Source organism: Mustela erminea, chromosome 12 (assembly GCF_009829155.1).
Source record: "Mustela erminea isolate mMusErm1 chromosome 12, mMusErm1.Pri, whole genome shotgun sequence".
NCBI classification, from domain to species: Eukaryota; Metazoa; Chordata; class Mammalia; order Carnivora; family Mustelidae; genus Mustela; species Mustela erminea.
The window spans coordinates 59888563-59903059 of record NC_045625.1 but is presented as its reverse complement, the minus strand read 5'-3'; the positions used below and the strand labels follow the sequence as shown (position 1 = coordinate 59903059).

At 37.7% G+C, this 14497-nt stretch overlaps 1 protein-coding gene across 45 annotated transcripts in view; it reads right to left on the bottom strand.

Moving 5' to 3' along the window:
- PTPRD (protein tyrosine phosphatase receptor type D) overlaps nucleotides 1-14497 on the bottom strand; it is a 2254226-nt gene that overhangs the window by 35158 nt on the left and 2204571 nt on the right. The gene's annotated exons all lie outside the window — the stretch shown is intronic.

Here is a 14497-nt window from a genome sequence, read left to right as displayed (position 1 = left end):
GAGATTTTTAATTGATTAATTATTATTATTATTATTATTTTAAATTCTGAACCGCCTTTGTCCATTTCTCCCACTACCCCAACCCCTTGCTTCTGGCAACCACCAATCTATTTTCTGAGTCTATTAGCCTCTTGTTTTTTGCTATGTGTGTGTTTTCTAGATTCCACATATGAGAGATCACACAGTACTTGTTTTTCTAAAGTGACTGATCACCTGTGAATCCATGTTGGGACTGAATTTGAAGGTGGTTGGAGAAAACTTCTTTTTATGGCTTTCATAAAACCAAAATTCCTAATCATCATCATATCATCATCATCAAGAACTGTTTAATCTACCAAATTGTATGCAGTTTTCCCATGTAGAAAAGATAACTTTGGCAAATGACCAGATTATTCTTTACCTTGCTAGAGGAATAGAACTCAGGCAGGCAAATGATTTGTACAAGATATCATAGTTTAAGGGCAGTCCAATATATCTTAATTTTCTAGATGTGTAATTTTCATTTCTTAACTTGAGAGCCAAATATGGAGTGAAAGTCATGGGATTCTGAGTAGTTCTTATCAGCATATACTTATTATAAAAGCTTTAAGATCTAAGAGCTTAATTTGTTGCCTTGCATTTTTAAAATTCTCTATGTATGAACTACTCTAGGGAGTTTGATTTTCACAAAGGTTCTAAGATGTATGTAAAACATGCTTCATAGTTTGAGACAATCCATGGCCCTCCTTTTGTCTATGTTAAAATTTAACAAACTTGGCTCTTGATAAAATTTAGAGGCTTATACTGTGACCTACTGAGGTTGCATCTTTTGTATATTTATCTTCTATATTCACATATAATATTCAATTGAGTTTAGTCTGAAAGCATAGTATAATTAAAAATACCCAGCATTCTCAATCTGTATAAGGCAATGGGTAGGTCAAATCATGTTAACAACCTAGCCTCAGTGACAAGAGGAGGCTCTGTCCACTTAGTCCTGCTTTTTTTGGCTAGAGACCATGGCAGTGAGGTGAAAAAGTACAGATAGAAAAAATCATCCCAACTCACATCTCTTACATACAAATCTGGGGGCACCTACAGATCCAAAAGGAAAAACAAACAAACAAATGAAAAAACAAATCAGAATATAAAAAGGAAAAGGTGATGATGTCCAAAATTTAGGTAGCAGTTTTGGAAGATATTAAATGGACTTTTTTCCTGCTTTCTTATTTCATAGACTGGCAAAAGAACCTGTGTTTTAGATTACACTCAGGGTTTTGCTTTTCTTCTCCTGTCCTATGAAGGAAAAACATGGTGCGCCCAGCCAGGCTGGTGAGAGTAGAGCAGTGGAAATCAGTGGGAATCTGCAGGGCCATCAGTGTCCTATTAGGGCTGAACAGGTTTGATGGGATAACATGGCGGTAGGGGGGGGAGGAGCGGTGGCTTTCAGAGTCTTAAGACCTCCTTCTCCCCTCCCCCGTCCCTCACCCCAGGTATGTTCTATGCCAAAAAGAGACTTCCTGTTTGCTTAATTTATCATCATGTGGTTTATCTTCAGCACAGAAACCATTTATATATGCAGGCATTTATTTCAAGATTCTCTTCCGATTTTGGTGTTACTTCATACATATCTGTGAGAAACTCTCTTGGCAGCTGTACTTTCTTTAGAAACACAAATATACCTTATTAATGCTACTTATCAAGGCAAAGTATTTAAAAATACTTGCTAAACATTTGTTTATTTACATAGAAGATTTCAGAGTTTTGCATAGCTTGATTTAGGGCATATAACAAACACTGTGAGTATGTGAAAGAAAGGTAAGTGATTCCAGCAGATGGCATGGTCAGAGCAAAGGGTTTCCAAGTGCAAGAAAAAGCACAAATCCAAACAGAGAAGTCCAATGGCTATAATTGTAACACATTTACAGTAGAAGGAGAAGGTCATTTGCATTATGTTAAGAAATATAGGAACAGATTCTTATCTTATGTGTGTTAGGAAAAATGGGGATTTGGCACATGGGTTACTCTCAGGCAATATACCACACACAGTTTTTATTTCAATTCCAACAGAAAAACAATATTGACAAATTTCTTTCTCTCTTTGCTTCCTACTTTATTCAATAGAAGAAGTAACAATAGCATCTGCTGCACTTGGCTGGAGCCTGGGATGAGGAAATTGTGGATGATGAGCCTCCCAGGCATATGGCCACTAAAAAGCTCACGCTCCAGCCATGGCAGAGCCAGGCTGGAGCTCCAGTGGAGTGGCAGATATAGAAGGCCGCCAGTCCAAACCAGGGTAGGGCTGCCAAGTCAGCATGTAAAGTCATTTTTAGTGGCCTGAGTGGTTTCCACCATCATGGCTCCAGGCATTACTGCAAGCAAGAGGAGTTTACCTCTAACATTTCCTCCCTCTCTCTGTGGCCTCCATCTACCATTTTCTGTTGCCCCAGCCTTACTGACCACCTGGGTGCCCAGCACCTCCAGGCTGCTGCCCAGCTACCCCTCAGCCCTTCTTTCAATCAGTCATGGTCTTAAAGATCTGTGACTCTTAACTGGCTGTAATGCATCAAAATTACCTATTCCAACCATCTTAGTTTCAAACATAATGCGTCCCTGCTGCTATGTAGGTGTTTTCTGGCTATTTTCCTAATTCAGCTAGAAAATGTTAAAGGACTCCTTAATCATATTAACTGGACCAAAATTAAAAGGACTATAATGCAGTGGGAAATATGTTGAGCCAACAGTCAGAAGACTTGAGTCCAGCAAGAGTCTATGGGAAAGCTGTCAACCTCCTTGGGTCTCATTTTATTTTATCTCTGAGATTAAAGAGATTCAGTGGAAAGGGAAAGGGGGTGAGGAGGTAGAGGGGAAGAAGGCAGAGAGAGAGAGAGAGAGAAGGAGAGGGGGAAGGGTCAGTTGTTTAGAAAGCTTGAGATGTCCCTTCCCGGTCTGTGATTCACTGTAAATGAATCATATTCCTGAAATCATTGAGTCTAATAAAGAAGCTTATCAAATCTATTAATTCCTAAATCACAGGAAGATATAAAGAAAATATTTTTGAGATAGGATGAAATGGGATTAAAGAGTATAAATTTCTCCTGTCACAGATGTTGATATTTCAGAAAAGGAATCAGGTAGCAGTTACAAAACAAATTACATAGATTTTCCTCTACTTTTTTAAAACTTATTTCACGTATCAACAACAACAATAGAAACCCTCTGTATTTTAGGGTGGGCCTGTGGGTATTGCTCCATGGGAGGAACATTTACTGCGGACTCAGACAGGCTGGCAGGAATGGAGAGAAGAGCTGTGTGTGCCCAGTAGATAAGGTTCATTGACATAGAACTCAGTCCTGGGATAAATGAAGTCACACATCATTTGTTGTTTCTCCCATCATGTGGAGGAGTCTGTTTCACTACCCCCTTGAATCTGGGCTGGCCCTTGCCTTGTTTTGAGCAAAAGAGTGTGTGGTGAAAGTGATGATGTGTGACTTCCAAGGTTTGGCCTCAAAAGGCTTCAGAAGCTTCTCCTTTGATCCCCAAAACTCTGAGACCACCAGACTGGGAGGCAAGGTCATGGGGAGGTGGATAGGCTAGCTTCTACAGGCTTTCCAGCTGGCTGCAAAGGATAGATCAGGAGAGGTCAGCAGAAGACACTGCCTGGCCCCAAGTCAACCCACAGAACTGTGAGAAATAACAGATTGTGGTGGTTTTAAGTGAGTAAGTTTGGGTTGGTATTTGTAAGCCATGGTGGTTAACTGATAGCTACACCCTCCACTTCAGAAAGGTCACCAATTCCTAAGGCACATAGCTGTACCAGAAACACAAATATGGTTGAAATTTTTTTTTAAAAATCCATGCTCTAAACCAACCCAATCTGAGACAAATGAACAAAACCAGATAAATGGAAAAGAAATACTTTCCTAAAAAGATCATAATTCTCAAAGTCCTTTCCTTTCAGGTGTTAAAAGGAATTTGGGCAAGTAGCTGTTTAGCTTTTATTATCAGAATGGTAGAGCTACAGTTTACCCCACCTCAACTCATCTAGTCCATTTCGATATATCACAAGCCATAGACTCTACACGCACCACTATGAATCAGTGAAAGTCTTAACCACTGACCCTCTCTTGGTGGACTGAAAGGTGGAGAAGGATTTTCCTTTAGGGGTGGGAGGAAGTGGGAAAAGTATGGAGGGAGGTGGGATGGGGAAAGAGAAAAAAAGAGAGAGACTTCTCAAGCTCTTTGGAAGAAGGTCTACAAAAAATAAATAAATGAAAAGTGTTTAACTATTTCACAAGAAACATCCTCAACAAACTCTTTCATTTAAAAATGGAGTGTGCTGGCCCAGAAATACATAACCCGCAAAGATCAAAGAGCAAGGGATTTTTAGGACCTTTATCTTTGGGCAGAAGTTCTTGCATTATGACTCACTTATCTTGCATCCATCTAATCTTTGGCTTCCACAAGACACTGAAAAAGAGGATAGCCACTAAGTCACATGCCCTTAGAGGGGTTCCTAGGGCTTATTGTTTTGAACTTTCAGAATGCTAGACGTCCATACCAAGCATGAATATGAAGCAATGTGACTGATATGCTAGCAGAAAAACCCAGCATTTGTCAGCCCCAAGGACCATGACCCTTAGAAGTAGCCACCTTGGGAGGCTGAAGATTTATTGCTGCTGCATTAATTTGCTGCCATGGTGTGAAAGTATTTTTGGAACTCCCTTTTGGCAGTCTAGTTAAGAGCCTGTCACCTGTTCTTCTGTATTCCCTAATGGTGGCATATCTTTGTCCTTGAAGGTGGATTATTTTTTTATTTACTTTTTTAAGTGCCAAGAGACCTGTAGAGCCAAGTCATGGGTTTGTATGGTTGTATGTATTCCAAGATATGGAATATTGTTGGCTGATTTTTCAAGTTATAAGCCTACCTTACTATATGCTCTAAAAAGTGATTCTTAAGGGAAGTCTCATAAAGACGTCCCCCCCGATGTTTAAAATGAGGATGCCATTTAAAAAAGTATTTTCAATCTTTAAACCTTTGAAGTGGGCTATCATTTGGATGCATACATTCTGCACAATCAAAGATTAGTTTAGCTGCCATATAATAATGGTTCTCAATCCGGGGTGAATTTGTTCCCAAGGGGACATTTAGCAATGTCTGAGGGCATTTTTGATTGTTACAATTCTTGGGGGCATGCTACTGGCATCTGGTAGGCAGAGGACAGGGATGCTGAGAAGCACTGTTCAATGCACAGAGCAGTCTCCCACAACAAAAATTATATGACCCAAATATCAGTGGTGTTGAGGCTGAAAGGCTTGTCTTATAGTAACCATCTATTTTAACAAGATTTTAAAAGTGCAATGACATAACTACTACATATAGTATTATGTGTTTTTAAAGTGGTAAATTTTAAAGTGCTAAATAGTTGCCACTCACCTAGGTTAGTATATGTATATGCACACACACACACACACACACACACACACACACACACAGGTATTTCTTCTCTTCTAAGTTACAAGTTACATAGAAGTCAAACTCACATTTCAGAAAAAAGTAATAACGTTGTTTGATACTAAGAGAATCAGTTTAAACACATTTTATGTGAAGCAAAACAATAACAAAAATGTCTATTAGTACAGACATTTATTGACTTCTTCCTATGTGGCAGGTATCTGGCTAATCACCACTTTACACATATCATCTTACTAGCTCTTTATGCAATACTGTGAGGGACCTACTACTATTATCCCCACTTTACGGATCAGGAAACCAAGGCTGAGAAAGGTTAAATACATTGCAGTGAACAGTACAGCTGGGATTTCAACTCTAATAAGCTCATTTCGAGTGATTTTCAGTACTAAACACCATTTAATGCTGTCCCCAAAGGGGATTTTCGATCTACTAAAAGCCATCTCTGTTGCTGGCTGGGGACTGTTTCATTTGTGTAACAGGAATTGGGCAAAATAGAAAATGGTGGTATGGTGTAGACAAAGAGGAACGGACCTTGAATCATAAAACGTGAATTCTCAGCCAGACTTTCTACTTACTAGCTGGATATGTGGTCTTCAGAAAGTCACTTAACTTTTCAGAGTCTCAATTTCCTTTAGTGTGGAGACAGTAAGAATATACACCTACTATTTTTGTTGTAAAGATTAAATCAAATAGATGATGGAAAGATGCTCTGTCAATTGCCACTTCTCTACACAAAAGTAACTTGGTTGCAACTCTTGGGCATGGGATAAGAATGGAAAGGTGACAGTTCCCCAGATGCCCCTGCAGGTATTTTCAGGAACTACCCTTGATATCAGACACTGACATTAGTTGTTACTTAAAATATTGGCCTCACCTCTCCTCTATTGCCTTTATATCTGTCTTTTCAAATAAATGTTCCATTTCATCAGACAGCCAGAGTGCTCCCCCCCAGTACCCCAAACACCTTCAATGTGAGTTTTATATTTTACACCTACTGGAGTCATTATGCAATTCCTTTTAATGTTTTCTTTGGGTTCAATTACTCTTAAATTATTTTAGTATGTAAAATGCATGTAAGGCATTTTTCTCTTACAGCGTTGTGCCATCAAACTATTGAAGTTCTGGCTTCCTGATTCATATCACCATGTTGTTTCATAAATTAAGAATTTTCTCTGTATGCACAATTATTAGTATATAAGAACAGAACCTACACAATAGTTTCAGTGTGGTATAATTACTTCTCACCTTAAAATGTTTTCATAAATAAGGATACAATTTGTGTATTCCACCCATTTTCTTATCAAGAGATGTTGGTATTTTCAACAATCCCATCTTTCATCTACAGAAGACTAGTTTCTTTTATTAATTTATCCATGAAAATAAATCCCAGGTTTAAGGAAAATATGGGCCTATGGTTTGTACTTGTCAGCATCTCAAAACTATCACATACTTTGGCAATACTTGTGGTCTTTGATCTAAAGAGATATTTGAATGAAACACATTGAGGAAAATAAAGGATGGAATTTAAATGGTGGGTTAAAATGCATTAAACAATTTTCCATAGCACTCTTAGCTCCTTTGGATCACAGCATCTTTTATTTTTATGATCATATGCAACATTTTCCAAAAACCTTTTTTTACCTTGAAAAGGCTATTTTTGTCAATATTGGTTTGATATTAGAAGTAAATGGTTATGTTGTAAATATGATCTAAGTACATTCTTGGTTGTGCTTTCACTTATAAAGTCAAAAAGTATTATTAAGATTGGATCTTATGAATCTTTCTAACTCCAAATTGTCATTTGATTTTTATCAGACCACCATTAGTGGCCCCCTGTTACTTCCAAAACAGTATTTATCTACATCTAGTCTTCAGTTTCTATTCCTTAGTTGGTTTTTTTTTTTTTAAGATTTTATTTATTTATTTATTTGTGGGAATGAGAGAGAGAGAGAGAGAGAGAACAAATGGGAGGAGGTGCAGAGGGAGAGGGAGAAGCCGACTCTCTGCTGAGCAGGAAGCCTGATATGGGGCTCAATCCCAGGACCCCAGAATCATAACCAGAGCCAAAGGCAGACACTTAACTCAGTCAGTTAGACTGAGCCATGAAGGCACCCCTTATTATTTCTGGTTTTAAAGTCTGGTTTGATTCTATGTTTGATTGTACAAGACTTTAATTATCTTTAGGAGGTCTATTTTACTCTTCTTGGAATCTTCTCATTTAGAACACAAGTTTAGGGGGTCTTGATCTATCCCTCCTTCATATTTATTCACAAATAGATTTCTCCTATAAAGGTAATGTATTCTCTTGGTCCTAAAAGGCATTAACTATGACTAAGAGTTAGTACCATGGGTCAAGAGTTTATAATTGACATAGCAAAATTATGGCTTCACCCCAATTTATTCATTCTTAACAAAAAGCAAATTCACATCAGTTGTCATACTCCTTTGGCAATAGTAAAGTATAAACCACAAATTCTTCTGTAGAACAACAAAAAGAATAGGGCTCAATAGGGAGAACAGGGAACAAAACTTCTTTGTTTTCTAAGAGGAAGAATGAAACAATACGAGGAAATGTAACATATTACCTCTATGAAATTCAAACTTAATAAATAGACTGGAAGTTCTATCCCTTAGTTTCTTTCAAAATCAAGTTTTATAAGTAAGGAGAAAAATACGGCATGTCTCTATTCATGTACTGCATAGATATATATGAAGAGGTAATGGCAAATATCCACCTGACAACCATTCAGTCAACAAACATATATGAAGGAGGTAGTGTAAGGAACTAAGTCAGTCTCTGCAACAAGAAAAGTCAGAACTAGATATGATGATGAGTAAACAGGTCAATGACTTTGAAATAGGCCCTAAATTTACAACCTCCTTGTGTTTAATAATCCTCACAAATAAAACATACTGTTCTGTGGATTAAATGAGTTATCCCTTAAGTACTTAGTGATACTTGGAAAACAGTGATGGCTCAGTAATGGGTAGTCACTGTGATTATTCTAAAATGATTAAGGGGTAGAAGAGACTCACATATTAACAATTAACTTTGATGCAGAATGAGTGAAATAAAGGCTAGCATATGGCCATGTGGTGTGGGGCCAGAAAGAAAGGACTGACTCATTCTGACAAGGTCATTGGGACAGGCTTAAAGAGTGAATGCCATCCAAGTGGTGGCCAAAGTTGGAGGTGAGGACCAGCAAGTGAAGGAAAGCCTGGAAAACTCACTTGGTTGATAGGGACAGGCAGCCTAGGGCACGCAGTGGCTATCACTACTGGCATGAAATCAGGCGAGTAAGATGGTCTTCCTCGGTCTCTGTTTATTCTTGTGTAAAATGAGAAAATAAGGTTCCTACCTCTGAAGATGATTTGTATGTAAAAAACATTAATACATGTAAAACACTTAGAACATGGCCTCTCCGGTTGAGAAGAAAGAATATCTGCTGTCGATTAAGATTCAATATGTTTAACTATTATCACGGCTAAAAACAGGGAGCTATGTCTATCTTTAACATGGAATGGAGACTATGTGGAAAAGGACATAAAAGAGTTATAGAAAAAGAGGCTCAGAAATAAGTAAAAGAAAGACAAAGGCAATTTAATACAATTAAATTCTCATAAGAAATGCCACAGTAGGGAGAAAAATAGTCTCATATAAAGCAAACAAACAAACATATAGTCCAACCCTGAAATGATCTGTTTCTATAAAAATTTCTAAAACACCACATGGAATTCAGTTAACTTCAGAAAGCAATTATTGAGGGGCGCCTGGGTGGCTCAGTGGGTTAAGCCGCTGCCTTCGGCTCAGGTCATGATCTCAGGGTCCTGGGATCGAGTCCCGCATCGGGCTCTCTGCTCAGCAGGGAGCCTGCTTCCCTCTCTCTCTCTCTCTGCCTGCCTCTCCCTCTACTTGTGATTTCTCTCTGTCAAATAAATAAATAAAATCTTTAAAAAAAAAAAAAAAGAAAGCAATTATTGAGCACCTACTATGATGTAATAGCTGGATACAAATGTGCATAATCCGTCAACTATACCCTCTGGGATTTTAAGGTATATGTGATCTGTACATATACAGTTAATATGCTAAGTGTGAACCTATTTTATGAGAGCTCAGAGAATACAGTGTTTAATTCTTTCTGCAGGAAGAGTAATGGGAAATGAGCTTAAAAGGATTTTCCAGAATTTCAACTCATGTTTACAATATGAAGCAATCCCTATAAATGGATGGTTTGAGCTGTGTATAAAACAATAAGGTTATGGAAGGTTTGGAAGATTAGAGAGTGCATTCCAGTTTAAAGGCATTCAAGTTTAAATTAAAAAAAAAAAATACCATGGATGTCAACAAAACTACCTGAGGCCAATTTGCAACTTTTGCAAATACATGGCAAGTGCTACTTGAGGTAAATAGGAAACAGGATTGAACATCAGCAGGTGGAGAGGGGAACAGGTGAAATTCTAGAGTGTATAAATATCATTTAGCAAGAGCCAGAGATAAAAGTACTTCAAAAGTGTAGCTAGGGTAGGTGACTAAGAGAGTGAACAATGAGGCATGAAAGAGACATTAGCTTAGATTATAAAGGGTCAAGGACACAATGTTAAGAGCAAACTTCATCTTGACGTCATCAAGAACCATCATATTAATTTCTATGTATCCTTAATGGTATCATCTTACAAGCTCAATGGTTTCTCAGGTCTTTGTAAACACGGATTTGTTATTATAAATGATTCTAATTCACAGCAAACAAGAAAATGTTCTCTGTCACTGGGGAAAATTTGACAGAATTACCATTATGGAAAACATCTACGTTTCTAAAAATCTATTAGACTAAATATTGCATGTTTAGAAATATCTGTTTAGGGATTCCTGGGTGGCTCATTCAGTTAAGTGGCTGCCTTCAGTCTGGGTCATGATCCCAGGGTCCTGATCCCAGGGTCATGATCCCAGAGCCCCACATTGGACTCCCTGCTCGGTGGAGAGTCTGCCTCTCCTTCTCTCTGCCTGCTGCGCTGCCTACTTGTGCGCTCTCTCTCTCTAACAAATAAATAAAATCTTTTAAAAAATCTGTTTATTGGGGCACCTGGGTGGCTCAGTGGGTTAAAGCCTCTGCTTTTTGCTCAGGTCATGATCCCAGGGTCCTAGGATCGGATTGAGCCCCGCATGGGGCTCTCTGCTCAGCAGGGAGCCTGCTTCCCTTCCTCTCTCTCTGCCTGCTCTCTGCCTACTTGTGATCTCTGTCTGTCAAATAAATTTAAAAAAATTAAAAAAAAATCTGTTTATTCATAGGATACATGGCTCAAGTCACATAGATTATATCCAAGTTAATATTGATTATTTTCTCTTAAGTGTAAATATATATACAGCTTTTTAAAACTCAATTAATACACTAATAATTTAACATTATTTCATACTTCTACATTCTATGCACTTTCCTAAGTGCTTTATCATTTCATATCATTTCAGTTAACCTTCATGAAACTCTTTTTATTATAGAGAATGTTACCACACTTATCGGAGAACAAACCCAAGCTAGCAGATTTGAAATAACTTGCTCAAAGGCACAAATCCCATAAGCAAAAAATCCAGCATGTGCACTCCTAATGCTGAGTTTATATGGTCTGTATGAACTGACTGATAGCTAGAGCTGGTCTTTCTTCCCAGGCCTGTAGAACCATTCTTCTATGAATGTGGTAGACCCTAGCCTTCTCAACTTTCCAAGGTCTTATCTGAGATTACCACTAGATTATGCTCCTCGCCCTTTCTTACTACTGACTGTAAGAATTTTTCTTCTTCATAGTAGCTCTTTTTAGTCCTGGCACATTTATCACTAGACAGGACTATTGGAGGAATGTGAATCTTCTCTTTTTCTGCCCCCTCTCCCTCTGTTTGGTCTACTACCAGACTTCATTTAAAGCCTCTTCCATTCTCCCAGAATCTGTTTGGCAGAAGGCTTAGGTTAGAGTTTGTCACCACTTCATCATAATAGGGGGGAAAAAAAAAAGAAAGAAAGTCAAATCCATTACAGGAAAAAAAAATCACAACATGAAATACAGTATTTACTAAATTTCACAGTATTTGTATGATCATTTACAACATGATCATGATTACCATCACTGATAACCCTCTGTAACTCGTCTATTGTGGCTTTCTGCAAAGTTTCTGCCTGCTTAGAGATGCGTTCTACACTGGCATTTCTTGGATCCCACACAAGCAGTGGTTGTCTGCAGTGATTTTTCTCTGACATTCCATCAGAAAAATTGTGTTCTGAAGTTTGAACATATATTGTGTCCAAGTCAATATCAGAGCTCAGTTTACGCTCCACTTTTCCCTCATTTTTTTCTCAAAGTCACTAACAAATTTCTTCTATCGATACACCTACTTTTCTGTTTAATACAAAGCTTCTCCAGAGCCTCAGGCACAGCACTTCCAAATGTCAACAGCTATTAGCACTGCACATTCATCTTTGTTTCCTTATTGCTCCAAAGTTGTCTGCATTTCTCAGAGGTGAGTCCAGGTGGCTTAATATAACATAGGGGTGTGGGTGTACATAAAAGTGTATGCGTTTTCTCAAAATAAAGCATATAGCTACCTATCTTATCTCTGCTACTTGCCTGCAAACTTTTCTGTATCCAACTAAGTAGCATATAGCCTTATACCTTGCTTATGATCAACAGAGGATAAACCGTGTCTTTAAATTATCAATCAGTTATTCTGTCAAGTTTCCCGGGTTCTCTACCTTAATTCACAGAAATAGGAAACACATTTTGAGAGAGGGAACATGCTATATTTCAAACTGTAATGCAAATACAATGTTTTATGAAAACTCCCAAGTTAGGTTTCCTTAATTTTTGTTCGCATTTATTCATGTCTCAATGTGTGTGTAGGCGTTTTTGTATGTATCTCTGTATGTGTGTATCTGGGCAAACTGCCTTTTTGCCTTTAAGAATATGAGGGCAACCTTTCTTCAATGAGCCCAAACTTCTTGTTTCCCTATTATGAAGCCAAAATTCACTTGAAAACATTTCCTGTGTGATCTTCATAATCAAGTTGAGCTGGTGGAGGAGGGGCATGTCACCAGGCACGATGACTCTTTGACATATTCAAAGAAGTATGTATAACAGAGTATACAGACTTGGTCAAACTAATGCCTGCTGAAACCAATAGGCAGGAGAATCAGAAATCTGCTGTCATAATGCAAAAGCATTAGCTCAAGTTAAGAAAAATAATTTTTAGTGTTTCAGAACTATGTAAAACAAGGGAACATATTGTCAGGTCCAGAAGAGCAAGTACTAGATTATAAAACATGAGCAGGACTATGTCTGGCTTCCTAGCTCTCAGTACTTACACCAAACCCTGTAACTTCTCTTCTGCTCTCTTCTCTTGAACTGACATACCTTTAAGATCATCAAACAGAATAAAGCATGGGAGAGAGCCTTGGAATTTATAAAATACTTTATAAATATAATGTGGTACGATTAGTTTTTGTTGGGAAAAAATTGCTGGGAAAGAGAAATAAGTATCTCCTTGTTCAAAACTCGCTAGGCCACTGTTTAAGAATTACCACTGTAGCTTGGGTTAGTCAGGGGAGTTTTATTGCTTTTATTTTGATCTATGTGGTCCCCATCTTTTTGTAAAAACATTTCTAGGATCCAGGGTATTATGGGATGTGAAAGAGCTATAGTATTATGTGATGATAGAAATGGTTTGTGACAGATGCTTTCTTTTTTAATATACTTACCCACTGCAGTTTTACTTGTCTGTGCAGCAGAAAACCATATTCTCTCATGTTTGAAGTACCCAGTTTACAAAGAACTATTAGGGATTATATCAATTATACATTTATATAGTAACATATAGAACATGACCAGGTATCTTTAGTAATATGTTCATGAGAACATATTTGAGAGGAACTAAGGAACTGGTAAGAAATCAGTTAAATACTAAAAATGTATAAACATATATATAGTAGAATCTGAGTGGTGATATAAAGAATATTAGTCAGAATTAAGTAAATAATAATAATAAATTATACAACACTTCAAAAGAAATACAGGCTCATTAACTCCTAATACATAAAATAAATTCTTCCAAAATATAGGTCTTTATATTATATTAAGTAAATTTTAAAAACTCAAATTAGTATATTTTCTATATGTGACTTGATAATACTTTATAGGAAGGTATCTTTAAGCAGTATGATACCCTCTCTGAAAGCTTTGATACTTATGGTATCATTTTGTTCGAAATTTTCTTTCCTATACATAGTAAAAAGGTTTTTATCAGCCCAGGCCACAGGAACTTATCAAATAATTCATCCATCTATCTATCTATCTCTCTATCTATCTGTCATCTTCTAAAGAATATTCCTCACATAGATGAAACTTGAACCAAATCACAAGACTGATTCTTTTTTTTTTAATATTTTATTTATTTATTTGACAGAGAGAGATCACAAGTAGGCAGAGAGGCAGACAGAGAGAGAGAGAGAGAGAGAGAGAGAGGAGGAAGCAGGCTCCCTGCTGAGCAGAGAGCCCGATGCGGGGCTCGATCCCAGGACCCTGAGATCATGACCCGAGCTGAAGGCAGCGGCTTAACCTACTGAGCCACCCAGGCGCCCAAGACTGATTCTTAATTCTTTTCTGTTTCATATAGTTATTACCATGAGCACATTTAATTTTGTGTTTACATATTTATTTATTTTTGCTCCAAAGAGAAAATAGCAAGGACCATAGTTGCTTATCATGTCCAGAGGGGCATATTCATCCATATCAAATCCTTTCTACCAATGTTAATATAGGCCTCGTTTGATTAAAAAACACCTGCTTTTTTTTTTTTAAGATTTTATTTATTTATTTGAAAGAGAGAAGGAGCATGAGAGGGGAGGGGTCAGAGAGAAGCAGGCTCCCTGACGACCAGGGAGCCTGATGTGGGACTCCATCCGGGGACTCTAGGATCATAACCTAAGCTGGAGGCACTTGCTTAACCAGCTGAGCCACCCAGGCACCCCCCAAAACACTTGCATTATTTATAAAGCAATCTAC